Here is a 23595-nt window from a genome sequence, read left to right on the forward strand (position 1 = left end):
ACGTCCCAGACAAGAACATCCATCTGGCCCCCATGCCACCAAGTCAGGATTCACAACTGCATTTACTTGCTTTCACCCTAATAATTATGCTGTCTTGTTTCCCAAGGATGGCCTTTAAGATCTCGGTAAATTAGAAGTGTGGAGGTAAATGATGGGTGGGTAGAGGAGATGAAATTGATGGGCTAAAGAAGGTGGATTGAAAATAATCTATTATTAAATTCTTTATTTGCCTCTACCCATTGATTGGCAGAAGGGATGGAATGCCCAGGCCAAATTTTATGGTGAAATTTACTGTATTACCTTACTGAAAAGACCAGGAGTAGATCTGACTTTAATTGATAATTAATCCAGAGTTCAACGGTCCAGACCTTGGTTTTTGTCTGCTTCTCAGAATCCATCCCCTCACCTACACCTCAGACTCAGTCTTCTACTCCACATGGTGACAAGAAACCTGCTGCTTCCCTGGGGTCCTGGTCCTCTCAGCTTTAAGCCAAGTAATAATAAGAAGAAGGGTCTCAAGGGTCTCTTTCATTTGAGTTCAGCAAACCCTCAGTGTTTCTCACTATGTTAGCCCCGAACACATTCCCTAAACCCTAACCTGTCACCACAGTCAATATGATGTTCTGCAGTGATTGGCCAGGCTGGTCCAATTCCTAACTTTTGGAGGGGTCTAGAGCAAGATTATAAGTAGAGGCCCCTATAATATATGTCAAATTATTTTAAAATTATAAATCAAATGACATGTTAAATAAAATATATTCTACCCTCTTAACAATATACTTTAACAATAACCTGGGAGGAAGGTCTGCATTTAGAATTCTTAGACTCCTTAGAGGCCTGCTCTGGAATATGGGCATCATGGAAAAGGGTAGCCCAAAGCCTGATGAATTCTCTTTCCTTTCTTGCCTCTGGCCTATGGCCTGATGAATTATCTTTCTTTTCTTGGCTCTAGCCTGTAGCCATATGTACACATGTGGTCACTCTGGCATGCACATCCATACTTGGTCCACAATGCCACAAACAGCGAGCTATTAACCACCCCGGTGAGCACATACCAGCTGCCTTCTCTGCTCTCAGGAGAGGGAAGAGGCCACCATGTGACTTGGAAGCAGGTAGAGATGTTTAGGCAGGTCATTCTGGGATCCTGGTTACTTAGATCTTGAACATGGACAAAAATGGGAAGTGGGGGGTCCTGTTGGGCATATCAACTGGGCTCAGTGTATTCTCCACAGTGCAGAAGAATATGATGCAGGAAGGCTGAAGCAGGACCCAAGATAGGGTCCTACTTGCACAGATCTGGGGGCAGTGCTGAGCAGAGGGTCAGCTTCTTGTCCTTCCTTATAGCCAGGAGTGAAATCAACACCATAGGAAGCACAGGGCCATTGAATGAAGATCTAGGAGTGGTCCTCCAGAAAGAAATTAGAGATCGCCCTCAGACTTTGGATAAATGGATATCGGGTGGCCAGGAAATAGCAAACGCCAACTGCACGCGTGACTTTAAATATGCTTTAAAATTGGACAGGTGTTTTTGGCTCCCACTTTGTTGCTCTTCTGGGTCCACTGTGGGTCAGTTTGGTTTCCTTCCAATTTAAATTTCACTGCTTGCCTCCATTAGCCCCGTGCCTTTCTCTGCTGCGCTAGTGATCCCGGGCTCTGACCCAGGCAGAGATTCCACTGGACTCTCTCATGGAACATCACCCCAGCCACAGCCCATTGCCTCTCATCCAGACGATCGTAACTGCCTCCTTGTGGGTCTGGTTCTCTGAATCCTGTTTTTTCCCTCACCCTTACACCCGACACTCTACCCCTCACTGCTGCTGCTTTCTATCAACAGACATTTTCCGTTCTGTAGTCAGAGCAAGAATCTTTTAAAAATAATTTGTAAAAACCTAAATGTTGCACCTGCTATGAAGACCCCTAGCCCTCAGGACAATGCTGCCCCTCAGTGTGGTTGGCAAAGCCTGCATGGTCTGGTCCAGGTTACCCCTCCTCAAACACCTCTCTCCGCTCTGCCCCACGGGCCCTCCCTCCCCAGTTGTGGGGGATTTCTTTCACTTCTTTGGATCTCTCTCTCTCTCTGTCTGTCTCTCTCCCTCCTTGTCTTGACTCTCTTATCTCCATAGTTTCACAAAGTATTTTCCCTCTCCTAAATCCATTTACATCTCCTTCCTTTTACTTTATTTTTTTTTTAATTTTTTTATTGTTATGTTAATCCCCATACATTACCTCATTAGTTTTAGATATAGTGTTCCATGATTCATTGTTTGTGCATAACACCCAGTGCTCCATGCAGAACGTGCCCTCCTCAATACCCATCACCCGGCTAACCCATCCTCCCACCCCCCTCTCCTCTAGAACCCTCAGTTTGATTTTCAGAGTCCATCGTCTCTCATGGTTCTTCTCCCACTCCGATTTCCCCCCCTTCATTCTTCCCCTCCTGCTACATTCTTCTTCTTCTTTTTTTCTTTCTTAACATATATTGCATTATTTGTTTCAGAGGTACAGATCTGAGATTCAACAGTCTTGCACAATTCACAGCACTTACCAGAACACATACCCTCCCCAGTGTCCATCTCCCAGTCACCCCATCCCTCCCATCCCACCCCCCACTCCAGCAAGCCTCAGTTTGTTTCCTGAGATTAAGAATTCCTCATATCAGTGAGGTCATATGATACATGTCTTTCTCTGTTTGACTTATTTCGCTCAGCATAATACCCTCCAGTTCCATCCACATCGTTGCAAATGGCAAGATCTCATTCCTTTTGATGGCTGCATAATATTCCATTGTATATATATACCACCTCTTCTTTATCCATTCATCTGTTGATGGACATCTTGCCTCTTTCCACAGTTTGGCTATTGTGGACATTGCTGCTATAAACATCGGGGTGCAAGTACCCTTTCGGGTCCCTACTTTTCTATCTTTGGGGTAAATACCCAGGAGTGCAATTGCTGGATCATATGGTAGCTCTATTTTCAACTTTTTGAGGAACCTCCATACTGTTTTCCAGAGTGGCTGCACCAGCTTGCATTCCCACCAACAGTGTAGGAGGGTTCCCCTTTCTCCGCATCCCCGCCAACATCTGTCATTTCCTGACTTGTTAATTTTAGCCATTCTGACTGGTGTGAGGTGGTATCTCATTGAGGTTTTGATTTGGATTTCCCTGATGCCGAGTGATGTTAAGCACCTTTTCATGTGTCTGTTGGCCATTTGGATGCCTTCTTTGGAAAAATGTCTGTTCATATCTTCTGCCCATTTCTTGATTGGATTCTTTGTTCTTTTGGTGTTGAGTTTGATGAGTTCTTTATAGATTTTGGATACGAGCCCTTTATCTGATATGTCATTTGCAAATATCTTCTCCCATTCTGTCAGTTGTCTTTTGGTTTTGTTGACTGTTTCCTTTGCTTTGCAAAAGCTTTTTATCTTGATGAAGTCCCAATAGTTCATTTTTGCCCTTGCTTCCCTTGCCTTTGGCAATGTTTCTAGGAAGAAGTTGCTGCGGCTGAGGTCGAACAGGTTGCTGCCTGTGTTCTCCTTTAGGATTTTGATGAACTCCTGTCTCACATTGAGGTCTTTCAACCATTTGGAGTCTATTTTTGTGTGTGGTGTAAGGAAATGGTCCAGTTTCACTCTTCTGCATGTGGTTGTCCAATTTTCCCAACACCATTTGTTGAAGAGACTGTCTTTTTTCCATTGGACATTCTTTCCTGCTTTGTCAAAGATGAGTTGACCATAGAGTTGAGGGTCCATTTCTGGGCTCTCTATTCTGTTCCATTGATCTATGTGTCTGTTTTTGTGCCAGTACCATACTGTCTTGATGATGACAGCTTTGTAGTAGAGCTGGAAGTCCGGAATTGTGATGCCGCCAGCTTTGCTTTTCTTTTTCAACATTCCTCTGGCTATGCGGGGTCTTTTCTGGTTCCATACAAATTTTAGGATTATTTGTTCCATTTCTGTGAAAAAAGTGGATGGTATTTTGATGGGGATTGCATTGAATGTGTAGATTGCTTTAGGTAGGATTGACATCTTCACAATATTTGTTCTTCCAATCCATGAGCATGGAACGTTTTTCCATTTCTTTGTGTCTTCCTCAATTTCTTTCATGAGTATTTTATAGTTTTCTGAGTACAGATCCTTTGTCTCTTTGGTTAGATTTATTCCTAGGTATCTTATGGTTTTGGGTGCAATTGTAAATGGGATCGACTCCTTAATTTCTCTTTCTTCTGACTTGTTGTTGGTGTATAGGAATGCCACTGACTTCTGTGCATTGATTTTATATCCTGCCACTTGACTGAATTCCTGTATGAGTTCTAGCAGTTTTGGGGTGGAGTCTTTGGGATTTTCCACATAAACTATCATATCATCTGCAAAGAGTGAGAGTTTGACTTCTTCTTTGCCAATTTGGATGCCTTTGATTTCTTTTTGTTGTCTGATTGCTGTGGCTAGGACTTCCAATACTATGTTGAATAGCAGTGGTGATAGTGGACATCCCTGCCGCGTTCCTGACCTTAGGGGGAAAGCTCTCAGTTTTTCCCCATTGAGAATGATATTCGCTGTAGGTTTTTCATAGATGGCTTTTATGATATAGAGGTATGTACCCTCTATGCCTATACTCTGAAGAGTTTTGATCCAGAAAGGATGCTGTACTTTGTCAAATGCTTTTTCTGCATCTATTGAGAGGATCATATGGTTCTTGTTGTTTCTTTTGTTAATGTATTGTATCACGTTGATTGATTTGCGGATGTTGAACCAACCTTGCAACCCAGGGATAAATCCCACTTGGTCGTGGTGAATAATCCTTTTAATGTACTGTTGGATCCTATTGGCTAGTATTTTGGTGAGAATTTTTGCATCCATGTTCATCAGGGATATTGGTCTGTAATTCTCCTTTTTGATGGGGTCTTTGTCTGGTTTGGGGATCAAGGTAATGCTGGCCTCATAAAATGAGTTTGGAAGTTTTCCTTCCATTTCTATTTTTTGGTACAGTTTCAGAAGGATAGGTATTAATTCTTCTTGAAATGTTTGGTAGAATTCCCCTGGGAAGCCATCTGGCCCTGGGCTTTTGTGTTTTGGGAGATTTTTGATGACTGCTTCTATTTCCTTAGTGGTTATAGGTCTGTTCAGGTTTTCTATTTCTTCCTGGTTCAGTTTTGGTAGTTGATACATCTCTAGGAATGCATCCATTACTTCCAGGTTATCTAATTTGCTGGCATAGAGTTGCTCATAATATGTTCTTATAATTGTTTGTATTTCTTTGGTGTTGGTTGTGATTTCTCCTCTTTCATTCATGATTTTGTTGATTTGGGTCATTTCTCTTTTCTTTTTGATAAGTCTGGCCAGGGGCTTATCAGTCTTGTTAACTCTTTCAAAGAACCAGCTCCTAGTTTCGTTGATCTGTTCTACTGTTCTTTTGGTTTCTATTTCATTGATTTCTGCTCTGATCTTGATTATTTCTCTTCTCCTGCTGGGTTTAGGCTTTATTTGCTGTTCTTTCTCCAGCTCCTTTAGGTGTAGGGTTAGGTTGTGTACTTGAGACCTTTCTTGTTTCTTGAGCAAGGCTTGTATTGCTATATACTTTCCTCTTAGGACTGCCTTTGCTGTATCCCAAAGATTTTGAATAGTTGTGTTTTCATTTTCATTGGTTTCCATGAATTTTTTTAATTCTTCTTTAATTTCCTGGTTGACCCGTTCATTCTTCAGTAGGATGCTCTTTAGCGTCCATGTATTTGAGTTCTTTCCGACTTTCCTCTTGTGATTGAGTTCTAGTTTCAAAGCATTGTGGTCTGAAAATATGCAGGGGATGATCCCAATCTTCTGGTACCGGTTGAGACCTGATTTATGACCTAGGATGTGATCTATTCTGGAGAATGTTCCATGGGCACTAGAGAAGAATGTGTATTCCGTTGCTTTGGGATGGAATGTTCTGAATATGTCTGTGAAGTCCATTTGGTCCAGTGTGTCATTTAAAGTCTTTATTTCCTTGTTGAGCTTTTGCTTAGACGATCTGTCCATTTCAGTGAGGGGGGTGTTAAGGTCCCCCACTATTATTGTATTGTTGTCGATGTGTTTCTTTGCTTTTGTTATTAATTGCCTTATATAATTGGCTGCTCCCATGTTAGGGGCATAGATATTTACAATTGTAGATCTTCTTGTTGGATAGACCCTTTAAGTAGGATATAGTGTCCTTCCTCATCTCTTATTACAGTCTTTGGTTTAAAATCTAATTTGTCTGATATAAGGATTGCCACCCCAGCTTTCTTTTGGTGTCCATTAGCATGGTAAATGGTTTTCCACCCCCTCACTTTCAATCTGGGGGTGTCTTTGGGTCTAAAATGAGTCTCTTGCAGACAGCATATCGATGGGTCTTGTTTTTTAATCCAATCTGATAGCCTGTGTCTTTTGATTGGGGCATTTAGCCCATTTACATTCAGGGTAACTATTGAAAGATAGGAATTTAGTGCCATTGTATTGCCTGTAAAGTGACTGTTACTGTATATTGTTTGTGTTCCTTTCTGGTCTATGTTGCTTTTAGGCTCTCTCTTTGCTTAGAGGACCCCTTTCAATATTTTTTTTGTAGGGCTGGTTTTTTATTTGCAAATTCCTTTAGTTTTTGTTTGTCCTGGAAGCTTTTAATCTCTCCTTCAATTTTCAATGACAGCCTAGCTGGATATAGTATTCTTGGCTGCATATTTTTCTCATTTAGTGCTCTGAATATGTCCTGCCAGTCCTTTCTGGCCTGCCAGGTCTCTGTGGATAAGTCTGTTGCCAATCTAATGTTTCTACCATTGTAGGTTACCTATCTCTTCTCCCGAGCTGCTTTCAGGATTTTCTCTTTGTCTCTGAGACTTGTAAGTTTTACTATTAGATGTCAGGGTGTTGACCTATTTTTAGTGATTTTGAGAGGGGTTCTCTGTGCTTCCTGGATTTTGATGCCCGTTTCCTTCCCCAAATTAGGGAAGTTCTCTGCTATAATTTGCTCTATTATACCTTCTGCCCCTCTCTCTCTTTCTTCTTCTTCTGGGATCCCAATTATTCTAATGTTGTTTCGTCTTATGGTATCGTTTATCTCTCGAATTCTGCCCTCGTGATCCAGTAGTTGTTTATCTCTCTTTTTCTCAGCTTCTTTATTTTCCATCATTTGGTCTTCTATCTCACTGATTCTTTCTTCTGCCTCATTTATCCTAGCAGTTAGTGCCCCCATATTTGATTGCACCTCATTAATAGCCTTTTTGATTTCTACTTGGTTCGATTTTAGTTCTTTACTTCTCCAGAAAGGGTTTGTCTAATAACTTCCATGCTTTTTTCAAGCCCAGCTAGTATCTTTAAAGTGATGGTTCTGAACTCTAGATCTGACATCGTACTAATGTCCGTATTGAGTAGGTCCCTGGCAGTCGGTACTACCTCTTGTTCTTTTTGTTGAGGTGATTTTTTCCGTCTTGTCATTTTGTGCAGAGGAGAATAGATTAATGCGAGAACAAAATGCTAGCAGGGTAACAACGTCCCCAGAAAATATACTCTAAACAACTCAGAAAAGACCTGAAGTAGTGGGAAAAGAAAGGGAAAGAGAGAAAAAAGAAAAAGAAAGAAAAAAAGAAAAAAGAAAAAGATAAAGATAAAAACAAACAAAAGCAGAACAAAACAAAACAAAACAAAAACAGAATGTGATCAAATATGATCAGGCTGGTTTATAGATCAGTGCCACACACTAGATTTTGGGTGTATTTTGGTCTGTTAAAAGAAAGTGCCTCCCAAAATTTTAAAGAAAGAAAAACTTATATATGTACAATAATAAGGGTTGATATGATGAAGGGATGGAATATGAGTGTAAGATGGAAATTATAAAAAAATTTAAAAAAGGATTTGATAAGTTGTTTGAAAAAAGAAAGAAGAGGATTAAAAAAAAAAAAAGAAAGAAAGAAAAAAGGGAGAGAATGTGATCAGCCAGGGGAGTAGGAAAAAACCATACACTAGAGATTTAGAGTATATTTTGATCTGTTAGAAGAAACTATCTCAAGATTTTAAAGAGAGAACAACTTATATATATATGCCAAAAATACGGGTAACTACTATGAAGGGATAGAATATGACTTTAAAAATGAAAAATAAAAATGTTTTTTTTTTTTAAAAAAGGGATTGAAAAGATGTTGGTTGAAAAAGGGAAAAAGAAAAATTCAAAAAAAAAAAGAAAAAAAGAAAAAAGAAAAAAAGACAGTTAAAAAAAATAATTAACTTTGAAAGACTTAAGAATCATGGTAAAAAAGCCATGAATTCTACGTGCAGTATTCCCCTAGCGCTGGAGTTCTGCCGTTCTCATTGATCGGTAAACTTGGTCTTGGCTGGCTGTTCTCGCTGATCTTCTGGGGGGGGGGGGCCTGTTGCCGTGGTTCCCAAATGTCTTTGCCGGAGGCAAAATTGCCCCGCCCTTGCCGGTCCGGGCTAAGTAATCTGCTCGGGTTTGCTCTCCGGAGCTTTTGTTCCCTGCAAGCTTTCCCTACAGCTTTGGAGGCGGAGAGTGAAAATGGCGGCCTCCCAGTCTCCGCCCCGGAGGAGCCGAGAACTCGGGGTCCCGCTTCTCAGCGAGCCCCCAGAGAAAAGCAGTCAGTTACTCCCGTCTCCCCGATCTCCAGCCACACTCCACGCTCACCCGGCCTGTGACCGCGCCTTTCTATCTGGCACCCGACCCGGCGTGGAGTCTCCAAACCCAGCAGATCCCCGCGGTGCGCTCCCGCACCTCTCCTCCCGGGGGAAGAAGGTGAGTCTCCCCGGATCTGCCGCTTGTTGGGTCCCTGCTGGAGGAGCAGTGGCCCGACTGTGCCGCGGATCACGGTTTATAGCAACCCTGAGCTGAGAGCCCGCGCCTGGGCTCTGTCTCTGCAGCCGGCTTCCCTGCTCCGATACCTGGGGGCTCTGCCACACTCAGGCACCCCCGGTCTTTCTGTGACCCCGAGGGTCCTGAGACCACACTGTCCCGCGAGGGTTCCACCCCCCACTTCACCACCAGAGTGACGTCCCTCAGCGGAGCAGACTTCTAAAAGTTCCGATTTTGTGCTCCGTGGCTCTATCACTTGCCAGAAGCGGCCGACGGAGGCCCCTCCCCCACCGTCTATCCTCCCGAATAACGCCTCGGATTCACTTCTCCGCACGTCCTACCTTCCAGAAAGTGGTCGCTTTTCTGTTCAGAGAGTTGTTGCTATTCTTTTCTTCGATCTCCTGTTGAGTTTGTAGGTGTTCAGAATGGTTTGATCCCTATCCAGCAGAATTCCTGAGAGGAGACGAAATGCAGGTCTCCTACTCCTCCGCCATCTTGCTCCGCCCATCTCCTTCCTTTTACTTTAATTAAATAAATACTCATCATCCTTTAGCTTTTAACATAAAAGTAATAACTTCTGGGATACCATCCCTGACTCACCAATACAGGGTGTGTTCCCCAAATACAGAACCCCACAGAGGATGCAGCCTCATGGCAAGTCAGACCATATGTATAAAGACACATTCCTAAATTAGGCAAATTCATGAGGAATGTCACCTTCAGTTCTCAACAGAACTCTATGGGGTGCTTGGTTTTATTACTGCGTGAAAGATGGGGACTCTGAAGCCTAAGGACTTAGGGACTTCTCCAAGGCCAAGGCTACATAGGTAGCAATGGGAGGTGCCAATTTTCTCTCCAAATACCATGAACATCAACCTATTATTTGCATCCCTGGTGTGTCCCAGCCTTCCCGACAGTAGAGAGATCATGGTTTCCGTAATTCCTAACACATCATCCTTAAAAGCCCATGCTGGAGCTGGCTGAAGCTGCCAAGAAAACAGCCAATTAGTGCTCTGTTTGGGGTTCCTTTTCCTCTGTATTACTGCACTCCTTGAAGACTCCTTCCTTTGTTTATCCACTGAAGTTCAGCAGACCGCCTGGGGCTTGCTCTAACATGGAATCATCATAATTAGTCCAAAACGACAATTCTATTATACTTTCACTTTTATCTCCGGAGATGCCCAGACACCTTGCCAACACTCAGTCTGTACTTTTGTCTGAAGATGGGCCCAACTGTGGGAGGAAGTGGGAAGTCCCCTTATGGAAGCAAATGTTGTAAAAGAAAATTGGTATCTGGTTCCTGTCCCTTCTGCATGTGTAATATGTGGGGGTTAACAGAATGCACTTGTAATTTATAACTCTATGCTGACAGATATAAGCTCGGCAAAGGCAATTTTAGGGTGGGGAGAGGGATGACTGTTATATCTGGAGTGCTCTATGTCTCAGAATTTGACTGTAAGTCAACTTATTCATGGCAATCAACTTGGAATGAAGGGTTTCATGGGATGTAGGACTTCCGGTGATAAAGCTGGGACAGTGCAGAGCAAAATAAGATGCGCTGGTTGCTTTACCTAACACAGATACCAGCTACGTACCAAGGTTTGGCAAATGACCTGCCACCTATTTTTGTAAATGAAGTTTTATTGGGATACAGCCATGCCCATCTACTTATGAATGGTCTATGGGTGATGTCCCACTATGCTAGCAGAGCCCAATAGGTGTTTAGAGGGAGACCATATGGGCCACAGCGCTGAGCATACTTACTACCTAGCACTGCACAGAAAAAGTTTGTCACATCCTGATCTATATTTCACTTAGAAAAGATCTTGAAGACGATGTATGCAATGATGTCTAAAGATTTTGGGGCGCCTGGGTGGCTCAGTCAGTTAAGGGTCTTACTCTTGATTTCGGCTCAGGTCATGATCTTAGGGTGGTGAGATCAAGCCCCGGGTCAGACTCCACGGTCAGTGGGGAGTCTGCTTCTCTCCTTCTCCCTCTCTCTCTGCCCCTTCCCCCACTTGTGTGTTCTCTCTCTCTCAGATAAATCAATCACTCAATCAATCACTCAATCAATCTTAAAAAAAAAAAAGATGTCTAAAGTATTCATCAGAGATAACCAAACCCACATTCTTTCACTTTATGATCAACCACCATAAAATGGCTTTATATAGTGAAGTTCTGATACAGACATCCAATTACTCCTTAATAAGAGGGAATGCTAACCTTTCACCAGAAAGACCAAGAGAACAGTTGCTATTTTATCTAAAATGTTCTTTTTTGTCTAGGTTCTCTTTTTCCTGGGATTTAGCTTCCTGCTGTTCAGGTTAGTTTGTAGATCTATAAATCTCTCAATGCTCAAAGTTGGGGTTTTTTTCCTTAATTTTATTAAGTTTTTAAATTTTAATTCCAGTAAAATCATCATACAGTGTTTATTAGTTTCAGGTGTACAATACAATGCTTCAAATATTCTATACATTACTCAGAGCTCAACATGATAAGTGCACTCCTTAATCCCCATCACCTGTATCTCCCAACCCCCACCCACCTCCCCTCTGGTAACCATCAGTTTGTTCTCTATAGTTAAGAGGCTGTTTCTTGGTTTGTCTCTCTCTCTCTCTCTTTTTTCTTTGTTCATTTTTTTCCTTAAATTCCACGTATGAGTGAAATCATATGGTATTTGTCTTTATTTCGCATAGCATAATACCCTTCAGCTTCATCCATGTCATTGCAAATGGCAAGATTTCATTTTTTTAAAGATTTTATTTATTTATTTGTCAGTGAGAGAGAGCACAAGCGGGGGTGTGGCAGGCAGAGGGAGAAGCAGGCTCCCCACTGAGCAAGGAGCCCAATGGGGGACTCGATCCCAGGACCCAGGGATCATGACCTGAGCCAAAGGCAGATGCTTAATCGACTGAGCCACCCAGGCATCCCAAGATTTCAATCTTTTTATGGCTGAATAATTTTCCATTGTATATGTATACCACATCTGCTTTATCCATTCATCTCTTGATAGGCAATTGGGCTATTGTAGATAAAGCTGCAATAAACACAGGGGTGCATCTATCCTTTCGAATTAGCGTTTTTGTATTTTTGGGGTAAATACCCAGTAGTGTCATCACTGGATCATAGGATAGTTAGAGTTTTAAATTTTTGAGTAAATTTCATACTGCTTTTTACAGTGGCTACACCAGTTTTCATTCCCACCAACAGAGCACGAGAGTTCCTTTTTCTCTACATCCTTGTCAACATTTGTTGTTTCTTGTGTTTTTAATTTCTCAATGCTCAAAATTTTAGGATTTTTTTTTTAAGTAGTCTCCACGCCCAGCCTGGAGCTCAATGTGCGGCTCCAACTCATGAGATCAAGACCTGAGCTGAGATCAAATCAGATGCTTAAACAACTGAGCAACGCAGGTTCCCCAAAGTTCTAAATATCAAGTTTTTTTTTTTTTTTAAAGATTTTATTTTTTTATTTGAGATAGAGAGAATGAGAGAGAGCACATGAGAGGGGGGAGGGTGAGAGGGAGAAGCAGATTCCCCGCCGAGCAGGGAGCCTGATCCGGGACTGGATCCAGGGACTCCAGGATCATGACCTGAGCCGAAGGCAGTCGCCCAACCAACTGAGCCACCCAGGCGCCCTAAATATCAAGTTTTTAATGTATAAATTTCTATAGATGATTGTCTCCCAAAGCTATTCCTGCTATGATGTTGACTGCTTGCTTTGTATATAAAAATGGACTCTAGAGGGCACCTGGGTGGCTCAGTTGGTTAAGCGACTGCCTTCAGCTCAGGTCATGATCCTGGAGTCCTGGGATGGAGTCCCACATCGGGCTCCCAGCTCAGCGGCGAGCCTGCTTCTCCCTCTGACCTTCTCCCCTCTCATGGTGTTTCTCTCTCTCTCGCTCTCTAATACATAAATAAATAAAATCTTTAAAAAAAAAATGGACTCTAGAATTGGACTCTGGTTCAAAGTATAGCTTAGCCACTCACTGGTGAGTGGTCTTGAGTAGGTTCAACTCCTTGGGACCTCAATTTTCTCATCTGCTTAGTACAAATACTATTATGGTATGTTCAAAGAATTAATGTAGCCAGAGTACTAAGCACCAAAGTATACACTCTAAGCATTCAATACATTTAACCTACTGTTTATTAATATCACCATTATTAACAACTCCTTAAATCATTACTTGGTCTATTATTCTGAAGTTATAAACTTTAACTTCCTTCTTGGTGCCTGTATTAGTCAAGGTTCTCCAGAGAAACAAAACCAATAGGAGATAGATAGATAGATAGAAAGATAGATAGATAGATAGATAGATAGATAGATAGATAGATAATGATTTATTGTAAGGAATTGGCTCATGGAATAGTTCAAAGGCCTGAGTGTTGGTGGTATAGATTCTGGGTCAGGTGTGAAGGTCTGAGAACCAGGAGCACTGAGGGCAGGAAGATATCTCAGCTTCAACTGTCAGACAGAGAGAGATTCAGACATTTAAGAGTTTGGGTTGAATGATGCCTACCCACACTGCACAGGGCCATTTGCTTTAGTCAGTTCACCTTTTCAAATGTTAATCTCTTCTGGAAACATCTTCGCAGGCACACCCAGAAATAATGTTTAATCAAACATCAAACACACCCAGAAATAATGTTGAATCCTGTGGCCCGTCAAGGTCACTCATAAACTTAACCATCACAGCGTCCAAACTAGAACACATCCCCTTCTGGACAAACAACTGAACACAGTGGTAATACCTTCTCGCACAGATCTTCCCGAGTAGCACTTGCTCAGAGACATTTGTGTTGAACGTCTCGGGACCCACTCTGCGGGCTGCATGTACACATGGGCCCCTTGAGGCATGCCATTTCCTTCATCTCTACAGCTCAGTGAGAAGCAGAACCGTCCCTTCTCCTGACCTCAACTGAGCACGTCCATGTCACACAGTTAGGGAGCAGTGATCTAGATCCCAAGGCCTGTCCTTTTCCTCCAAGTCCAGCGCTTTTTTTTATTGTCTCCTGTGTCTTTTGAGATAATCCCTAGCGCCACCGTTAAACAAAAAGCAGTGGGCAGTCTTAAACATTGAAATGTTGCTCAAAACCTCCTTAGTAGGGACAAAATAATCTATTCCTGAAGGAAGAAAGTTGAAATTCAATGTATTCAGGTTGAACTTGCTGCATCCTAGAACATTAAGCCTGGATGGTTCAGGCGATTAAGCATCCGACTCTTGATTTTCAGGTCATGATCTCAGGGTCATGAGATTGAGCCCCTGCATGGGGAGTCTTCCCTCAGCGTGGAGTCGGCTTGTCCCTCTACCTGTGCCCCTCCCCCCACTTGTGTGCTGGCTCTCTCTCTCTCTCTCAAAAAAATAAATAAATAAAATCTTAAAAAAAAAAAAAAAGAACATTAAGTCTCTGGCATTGTTCTCTCAGACCTTCTGAAACCTCACAGAGATTAGAGGACATTTTGAGATTAAGCATACGGGTCAGAGAATGAGGATAGGAAGGCCTCTTAAAACTCCACTACAGATATTGACTTTAAGCATAATAGTCCTTTAAGGAGAATGTTTAACTGACAACATAGACTTTTTTTTTTTTTTTTCTTTCTTCAGATACCTCTTGTGAAACCTATTTTGACCCAGAATGTTTATTTGGTGATGATGATCAGTGAATTTTTACGTTGAAGGGGACTTCAGGGGTGACGCTGAACAATGCATTTTGTGGCCAGCGACAACTGAGGCTCAGGAAAACTGAGTGACATGCCCAACGTCACACCCCAAGGAAGGAGAAGCACCACTGATAGGACCTAGATCTCTTGATTCTTAGTTAAGGGTCTCTTCAGCTGTGAGCCTTTCCCTGTAGATCCCTTGTTACATTTTTCTACCAGCTACAAATGTCCTCCCAAGTGTAGCTTTCTCGGAGAGCCATGAGCCTGGAGCGTTAAGGATATGCCATGTGGAAGTCAGCCAAATCTTAAACCTTTCTCTCTGGCCTGCCTGGTCTTAGCCTTGTTTGTGACCTGGGTTCTAGCTTCCATTCGGACTCCCTATTTTTCCTCCTCTCCTCTGTGCATTTTTTTTTTTTTTTTGGATTTTAGTAGGATTGATAAAGTTTGCTTTTGTCTGCACTCAGGATATTACTTAATAAAATACAAGGTCACTTGTGTGAATGAGAGTCAACATATGGTAGTGATTACGTGGTAAAGGAACAAAAGCCCAGCGAGGGAACACAAAAGCACATTTTCTGCTGCCAACTAGCAGCACTCACTGAGGGAAGCAAATAGTCTGCCTGTAATTCTGTCAACAAGCCTGAGGCACAGACTCTTGAAAATCCCAGAAGTGAATCTGTGAGTGAGGGGAAAAGCCCTAATGAAAGAAAATAGAGAAATGAGCTCTGTGCTGAGCAGAGTCACTCCCTGTGGCATTGTGATTGGGGCGCAGGCATCCATCCACATACACTTGGGCTGAAGTCCCTGTCTCCCACCCTTGTGAACTTTACGTTGTTGGTCACATGGCACAACCTCTTTGAGACATAGTTTATTTTCAACAACAACAAAAAGGGGAATACTAATAATACGTATTTTGCTGAGTTATTGTACAGGTTGCAAATAGTGTCTGATACTAGGCATGAGAACTCAAGACTGTTAGCTATTATTATTATTATTATTATTATTATTATTATTATTACTAGCACCTTCCGTCATTATCATCTTAGTCTAAGGCATCATGATTGATCTTACCTGGCAAAGATCAGTAGTTCATAAGAACTTCCCGACGAGTTATACATACAAACTATTTATATTTAATATATGTGTGTTTGTGGATACAGTTACACAATCTTTTATCCAAAATCACAGGTCATACACACTTTAGAGAAAAAAAAAAGAAATCAGAACTTTGGAAATATTAGATAAGTTATACAGGACACATAGCGTATGCTATGTAACAATCCCAGTGAATTCCTGAGTAGTGCCCTACAATCAGTCACATTCACTTCATTGTCAGGGGTTCCCAAGACCATCCCCAGACCTGGTGATTTGCTAGAAGGACTCGCAGAAGTCAGTATATAGTCATGCTCATAGCTATGAGTTATTATAACAAAAGGACACAAAGCAGAATCAGCAAAGATAAAAAGCTCAAGGGACAAAGTCCAGAGGAAACCAGGCATAAGCTTCCAGAGCCTTCTCCCAGGGGGGTCACACAGGATGCACTTGATCTCTCCAGCTACATATGTGACAACACATGTGACATGGCATCTACCACGGAAGCTCATTGGACATTCAGCGCCCAGGGTTTTTATTGGGGACTCGACACATAAACACCCTTCACCTTGCACAGACCAAAATTCAAGACTCCCATAAGGAGAAATAGGTTTTCAACATAAGCCACATTGTTTCTATGAACAGCTGAGCATAGTAAGCCGCTCTTATGAGTCAGGGATGGTGGCAACCCTCCCAAAATGCAAGTTTCCAGATGCCAGTCAGGAGCCAATCATGCAGAGGCCTTTTTAAGGGGGAGCAGTCTCAGGCCTGCTGCGCTCACTCTTCCCACGCAGCTTTCTGTAGCAAAATCTGTGAATAATTACACGAAGAGTCATGAAGACTCCAAGCAGCCTCATGCCACTTTGGGTCAGGCTTTGCCACCAAATCAATTCAGATTAGGTCAGGTATTGCTGTCAAACATGTCATGAAAGCCTCTGGTTTTCAGAACTTCTTGGGTTTTGGAATTGCCATGAAGAGATTAAAGCTGTTTTGTTCTCTCTCTCTCTCTCTTTCTGCCTTTTCTTTCTTCCTTCCGTTTTTCCTTTATTCCCTTCTCTTCTCCCTTTCTCTCTCTCTCTCTCTCTTTCTTTCTTCTTAACTTTGCCTTTGCTCAATCTAATTATTAAGGAAAATGTATACAGTTGCACAAAAGTCAGGAGGTGAGAAATGCAAGCATTTCATACCATTACAGGCTTTATACCCTACATGGTGGTATGATGTCCCTTGAAGGGAGATTGTGATAAATGTAGGGCAAACCCTAAAGCAATGACTAAAATAACCAAACAAGTGGTTCAGCTAATGAGCCAAAAAGGAGATAAAATGGAATCCCAAAATTATATTTAATTAATTCCAAACAAGATAGAACAACAGAAAAAGGGAACAAAAAACAAATGAGACAAATAGGGAACAAACAACAAGAAAACAGAGTTAAACCTAATGATATCATTGATTACATTAAAAGTAAAGAGCCCAAACATTCCAATTAAGAAGCAAAATGTCAGATTGGATAAAAAAGCAATACCGATATTCTTGTTGCCTAGCAGAAATGATCTCTATAACAATGCAAATAGATTAAAAATAAGGATGAAAAAATATGCTATGTTAACACTAAAACACAAAACAAAACGAAAAAACAGAAAAACCAAGCAGAGTGGGTATATCAGTATCCCACAAAGTAAATTTCCAAGAATATTAGAAGAGATAAATAAGGTAATTTTATGGTGGTAAAAATGTCCTTTAAGAAGACAAAACAACCAAAAATGTTCATGACCTAAGAGAGTTTTAAAATTCACAAAGCTAAAATCCACTGAAAGTGCAAAAACAAACAAATTCACAAAGAGAATCAGAGATTTGTATCCCCCTCCCTCAATAATTGATAGAGTGAGCAGACATAAAATTCAGGCAGGATATAGAAAAATTGAACAAAATTATCAACAAACCTGACTTATGTTACATATATAGAACAATCCACTCCAAAACATCAGACTACACGTTCTTCTCAACCACACATGGAACATTTTTATAAAGTTATAATTTGGACCAGAAAACAAATCTCAATAAATTTTGAAAGATTCAATTCATGCAAAATATGTTCTAGGATAAAGTTAGAATTTAATTACAATTCAAAACCAGAAAGATTGCTTGAAAACTTATGAAGTACAGAAACTAAGTAACATATATTTAGGCAATCCATTTATCAAAGAAGCAATCAAAAAGGAGAATTAGGAAATATGTTGAATGGAAAAAGAAAATAAAAACACAGCATGTTAAAATTGGTTGAATACTGTAAAATAACACCAGGGTGATACTTGTACCACGAAACAATTCTATTAAACAGAACACATGTCTTACGTTAATGGCCTATGTTTCTACCTTAAGAATCTAGAAAATAAAAGGAAAGGCACATTTGATCCAAAGAAGAAGAAAGCAAATAGAAATGGAAATCAATGAAACAGAAAACAAAAAAAAAAATATTACTAGAGATAATAAATGAAACTAAAATTATTTGAGAAGACTGATAATATGTAATATTGACAAACTAGCCAGGCTTGATGTGAAGGAAAGAAAAGAAGACCCAAATTGCTAATGGGACAGATTACATTAAAGCTGATTCTATAGCTATTAGTGAACCTCAAGGGAATTTTGTGGACTTTTTTCTTTTTCTTTTTTTTAGATTTGATTTATTTGAAAGAGAGAGAAAGAGAGAGAGTGGGGGGAGGGGCAGAGGGCGAGAGAAAATCCCAAGCAAACTCCGCACTGAGCACGGAGCCTGACGTGGGGCTCAATCTCGTGACCCTGATATCATGACCCGAGCCAAAATCAACATCCATCTCTTAACAGACTGACCAATTGAGGCACCCCCAAGGTAATTTTCTAAATAACTTCATGTCAATAGATTTAACAATGTAAACTTTGAATTAGGCAAAAAAAAAAATTGTTTTAGATCCAACTTCAAAGCATAGTTATAATCAAATATTTTTTTAAAATATACTTCAACACTTTTTAAATGTCTGCTCTTCAAACAACACTGTTGGGTGGATAAAAATATAATCCATAGACTAGGAGAATATTTGCAAAGTTTAGCTCCGATAAAGGATTGGAATCTACGATAGGTAAAGAATACTCAAAACTCAACAGGAAACAGCACAATTTTAAAAATGAGCAGAAAGTCTGATCAAATATTTTACCATAGCAGATATATTGATGGCAAATTAGTACATACAAACATGCTAGACTTTGACAAGTCATTTAAAAATGCCAATTAAAACCACAAGGAGATATCACTACATACCTTTTAGAATGGCTAAAATTAAAAACCATACAAAGTACTGGCAAGTGGGTGGAGAAATTGGAACCCTCCTATACTGCTATTGGAAATGTAAAATGGTACATCCACTTTGGAAAATCATTGGAAGTGACTTTAAAAATTAAACATCCATGTACCATATGATCCATTCTACTCCTAGCTATTTATTCAAGAGAAAAGAAAGCCTATGTTCTTTCAAATACTTGTATACAAATATTCACAGCAGCCTTATTTATAATTGCTATAAATTGGAAAGAATCCAATTGTTCATCACCAAGTGAATATATAAACACATTATGGTATATCCACACAATGGAAACAACTCAGCAATATAACTGAATGAGCTGTTGGTATACACTACAACATAGCGTATGAATTGAGAACTAATTATCCTGAGTGAAAGAAGCCAGATAAACATAGAATATCTTCTGTAGACTTCATTTATATAAACTCTAGAAAATGTGAGTTAATCTACAGTCATAGAAAGCAAGGAAGGGATTGCCAAGGGGCACATGGAAACTTTGGAAGATGGATATGTTCACTGTCTTGATTGTGGTGATGGTTTCGTGGATGTATAAATAATTCAAAACTTTAATAACGGTATACGTTAACACGTACATTTTATTATAGGTCAACAATTAAATAAGAACATTGTACAAATATGTCAAAAATTATTAAATTGCATAATTTAATATGTAAATGTTATTAAAGGTCACCTATACCTCGATATTTAACCCCAGATGAGAGATTGTTCCATATCCACCCAACAAAGCTTAAAAACAACCCTCAAGAGAATCAAACTATTTCCAAGCAAACTTAATCCGCATTCCAGAAAAAAAAAAAAAAAAAAAGCCCCCAGATACTTAAAGGAATATTCATTTAAAAAATTCAGCACTAAGCAACATAAAATTCACACTGCATGGCATTTAATCGAGATTGACAAGGCAGGCAGGGAAACAGGAAAAAAGACCCATGGCAAGTAGAAAAAATTCATAAATAGAAAAAAACCCGGAAGCAAAACAAATGATAAGAATTAGTAGACAAGAAAGATAAACAGTATTATCAATATACTCTCTACTTTTAACAAAGTGGAAGAGAGAATGAGCAGATAGGAAAAATAAAAGATATACAAAGAACCAAAATCAAAATTTTCAAAATGAAAAATAAAATGTCTGTTGAAAAACACATTGGATAGGATTAAGAGCAGGTAAGATATTGCAGGGAAAAATTAATTAACCTAGCCATATAGAATGAAACACACAGAAAATGGAAGCCTAAAGATGGAGAAAAAATGAGCAGAGCATTTGTGAGCTCTGGGACAACATTAAGTGGCCTCACATATATATGTGTGTGTATTATTATATACGTGTATTATATATGAGTATATTAAGTGTATATACATACAGTTTTCAAAATGAAAAAAATGGGGTCATAAAATATTTGAAGAAAGGATGTTTGAAATTTTTTTTTATCATAACCAAATTCAATGAAAACCATAAACTCACAGGTTCAAGAATCCTAAACAGATTATTCATCACACACTTATTGTGTGTGGTAATTAGGCATGGTAAGAGGTCTCTAAGTTTATAATCCTGGCCTCCTGGTGTTCATGTTCTTGTGTCATACCCTCTCCCTGCATATGTGATGAATTTATTGGTTTGCATCTAATAAAAGAGAATATGGCAGAAGTGATCAGATGTCATTGCCAAGATGAAGTCACAAAAAGATGGTGGCTCCCTCTTGGTCTCTTTCTTTCTCTCTTTGATCACCAGTGGCCATGACATGGGGACCCATAGGCCACCTATGGAATAGCCCATATGGTGAGGAATGATGGTCTGCCAACAACTGTTTGAGTGAGTTTTGAAGCAGATTCTCCAGCCCCATTTGAGCCTTGAGATGACTGCAACGTCATGAGAGATGTTAAGCCAGAAACATCCATCCTAGCCACACCAGGATTCCTGCCCCATAGAATCTCTGAGATCGTAAATGCTTGTTGCTTTGAGCCATTCAGTTTTTAAGTAATTTGTCACCTATCAATAGGTAATTAACATGTTGAGTATGCATGAATCTAAAATCAAAAATCTTACATTCTAGAGTCTATCCTTGAATGGAGAAGGTTTTCCAGAAACATTTGCAAAACAAATGAATGTATGAAAGATAAGACAGGTACCCCAAATAACTGTTACCATAAAGATGAAAGCAATTGTTCTTCATTAAAGCTTTATAAGATTGGCAAGGATATTGCTATGAGAGTTCTTGGGAGGAGGCATTGTTTCTGGTTGAGAAAAGAGGGGCTTCTTTCAGGAGGAGACAGTATTTTGGGCCTTGAAGGGATAGAATTTGACTACATTTTGCTGACAATGAATCTAGGCACTTGGAGTGAAAGAATTAGTCAGAAGACTGATGGGAAACTAAAGGGCACGTATAGGAAACCGTGAGCAGAATGTAGCATGAGAAAACAAGAGAAAAGATAATGATGGAATAAATACTACTCTTCTAGGCAGATCACCATAACTTCTGTTTTGGACTCATGTTATAGAGATACTGCATATTAACACAAAACATTAGTTTTTACAAATAACTCTTTTTTCATTATAATTTCCTTAGTCACATTGAGCATGTGGTATCTACCTGCGTTAAATTTAAAGGCATGAGATAATTAGCTTTCTTATTCTCAGAGAATAATAGTCAGATAGAGCGCAATGGTAGACTACTAATCTCTTCATTAGGCAGAGTACTTCTGTATTTCAAAAAGCTGCAATGACAGGTACACCTCGAGAGAGGTGTGATCACAAAGAAGAAAAATCCATTTTCTCATCTGACTTACATTACACCTACACGTAGTATGAACTTTGATTATATTGCGCCCCTTTGACTTATTGTCTATATTATTTATCTTCACACTTTGATTTTCTTTCCCTGATGGTTTCTAGTAGTTTTTCCTTGCCAGTTTAAATTCTAGCTTGCTTCTCCATACTGTTCATTGATCACTCGCTTTCTCATTTTTAATTTCCGCCCTTTAGAGTCCAATAACACTTTTCATGGTGCTGCTAATTCCGTCCTTTTTTCCGCTGCCATGTTTCATCATTAAGTGACCGTGGAAGTTTCCAGCTTGTTGGGGACACAAGCCTCCTTGAGCACACCTTGCTCAAATGTGCACTTCAGAGCTGTACAAAACATGAGCAGGAAACAGCACAATGACCCTACATGAATTTTAAAGATTTTATTTATTTATTTTACTTGAGAGAGAGAGCGTGCACACAAGTGGGGGGGAGGCGCAGAGGGCGAGGGAGAGAGAGAATCTCAAGCAGACTGCGTTGAGCAGGGACCCCGACTTGGGCTCGATCTCCCAATCCTGAGATCATGACCTGAGCCAAAACCAAGAGTCAGATGCTAAACCCACCCAGCCACCCAGGCCCCGCATTTTAAATGCTGGTCCTCTGAGCCTACTCCTTCTGACTCAATTTGCAATTCTCTTTCATTTAACAAAATTGACATTTATGCCATATACTAATATACAGTTTCTTCAGGTGAAATAACATGATGTTAGGCTTTGCTTGGTTCTTAAGAGAAGTGATTAGTTTTTATTGCTGGGGAAGAAAGAGCCTGTATGAAATGAGACATTATGGACACAAAACTTAACCAAGGCCCAGAATGTTTTCATCTACTGTGTGGGCATATAGCTTGGATTCCTGCCTTAGTTTTACGGAATTCCTGAACATATTTTACCCCTGAATGTGTGTGGTAAAGCATACTCAGTTCGATATCTAAGGCTGGGATTTTCAAATGAGAGTTACTAAAGCGAAATTCCATTTTGCAAATTCATCAAGTCGGGTCCAGTTTCACCAAAATCCATCAAGAATAAGGAGATAGGTCACAAACTCATTTGGAGGGTGGGTGCAAAGGTCATTATAAAAGTTCAAAACTACAACCAAATTTGTCTGACATTGAGAGAATCAGCTGTGAAACTCTCTTTCCTTTATGATCTAAAATACATTTTGCATTTCACTGAATTGGTTTTTATCCTTCCCATTCTTCATTTTAAAATAAGCCTAATAGGAAGTTCAAACTACCAAGCCAACTTATTTTTTTAAAGAATAAGCCCTTAACAGAATGTATAAAATTTTAAACATAGAAAAAAAAAAGAGCACATTTATACTGGAAATTAAGGAATTCATTTAGTATTAATGTGAAATTTATTATTATTCTTTAAAAAGATTTTATTTATTTATTTCCACAGAGATAAGAGCACAAGCAGGGGGAGTGGCAGGCAGAGGGAGAAGCAGACTCCCCACTGAGCAAGGAGCCCAATGTGGAACTTGATCTCAGGTCCCCAGGGTCATGACCTGAGCCAAAGGAAGACGCTCAACCGACTGAGCCACCCAGGCATCCCAGATTTCTTACTATTTTTTTCTCTATTTTGGGCCCAGAGTCTCTCAGGAAGATACAACAATAGTCATTATAAATATGAACCTAAAAAATCAGTAATGCAGGTCATCGTTTACCAAGTCAGCTTGAAAATATTATTATGCACTTAATAAAGCCCCATGTATTTCCTGACTACTTTTCAATCCATTAAGTAGTGATTCTGTATTTTCTTTGTAGGTCATCATTCCAGCCAGTAATTGGAGGCTCGATGAGTGAAAACTTATTCAAATTATATGTCCCAGCACTCACAAATATAGGCTGGAGACGTCAAGTCCAAAACTGGTTAATGTCCTCGAGTA

General features: G+C 40.1%; 1 long non-coding RNA gene across 1 annotated transcript in view; it reads left to right on the forward strand.

Moving 5' to 3' along the window:
* Nucleotides 1-23172, forward strand: part of LOC144380708 (uncharacterized) — a 55261-nt gene extending 32089 nt beyond the window's left edge. The window contains exons 2-3 of the long non-coding RNA XR_013444914.1: nt 20641-20908; nt 23109-23172. This is a non-coding gene — a long non-coding RNA (uncharacterized LOC144380708). The remainder of the gene's footprint in view (nt 1-20640; nt 20909-23108) is intronic.
* The last annotated feature ends 423 nt before the right edge of the window (nt 23173-23595 follow it).

The sequence above is a fragment of the Halichoerus grypus genome, unplaced genomic scaffold (genome assembly GCF_964656455.1).
Source record: "Halichoerus grypus unplaced genomic scaffold, mHalGry1.hap1.1 HAP1_SCAFFOLD_95, whole genome shotgun sequence".
Classification (NCBI taxonomy): domain Eukaryota; kingdom Metazoa; phylum Chordata; class Mammalia; order Carnivora; family Phocidae; genus Halichoerus; species Halichoerus grypus.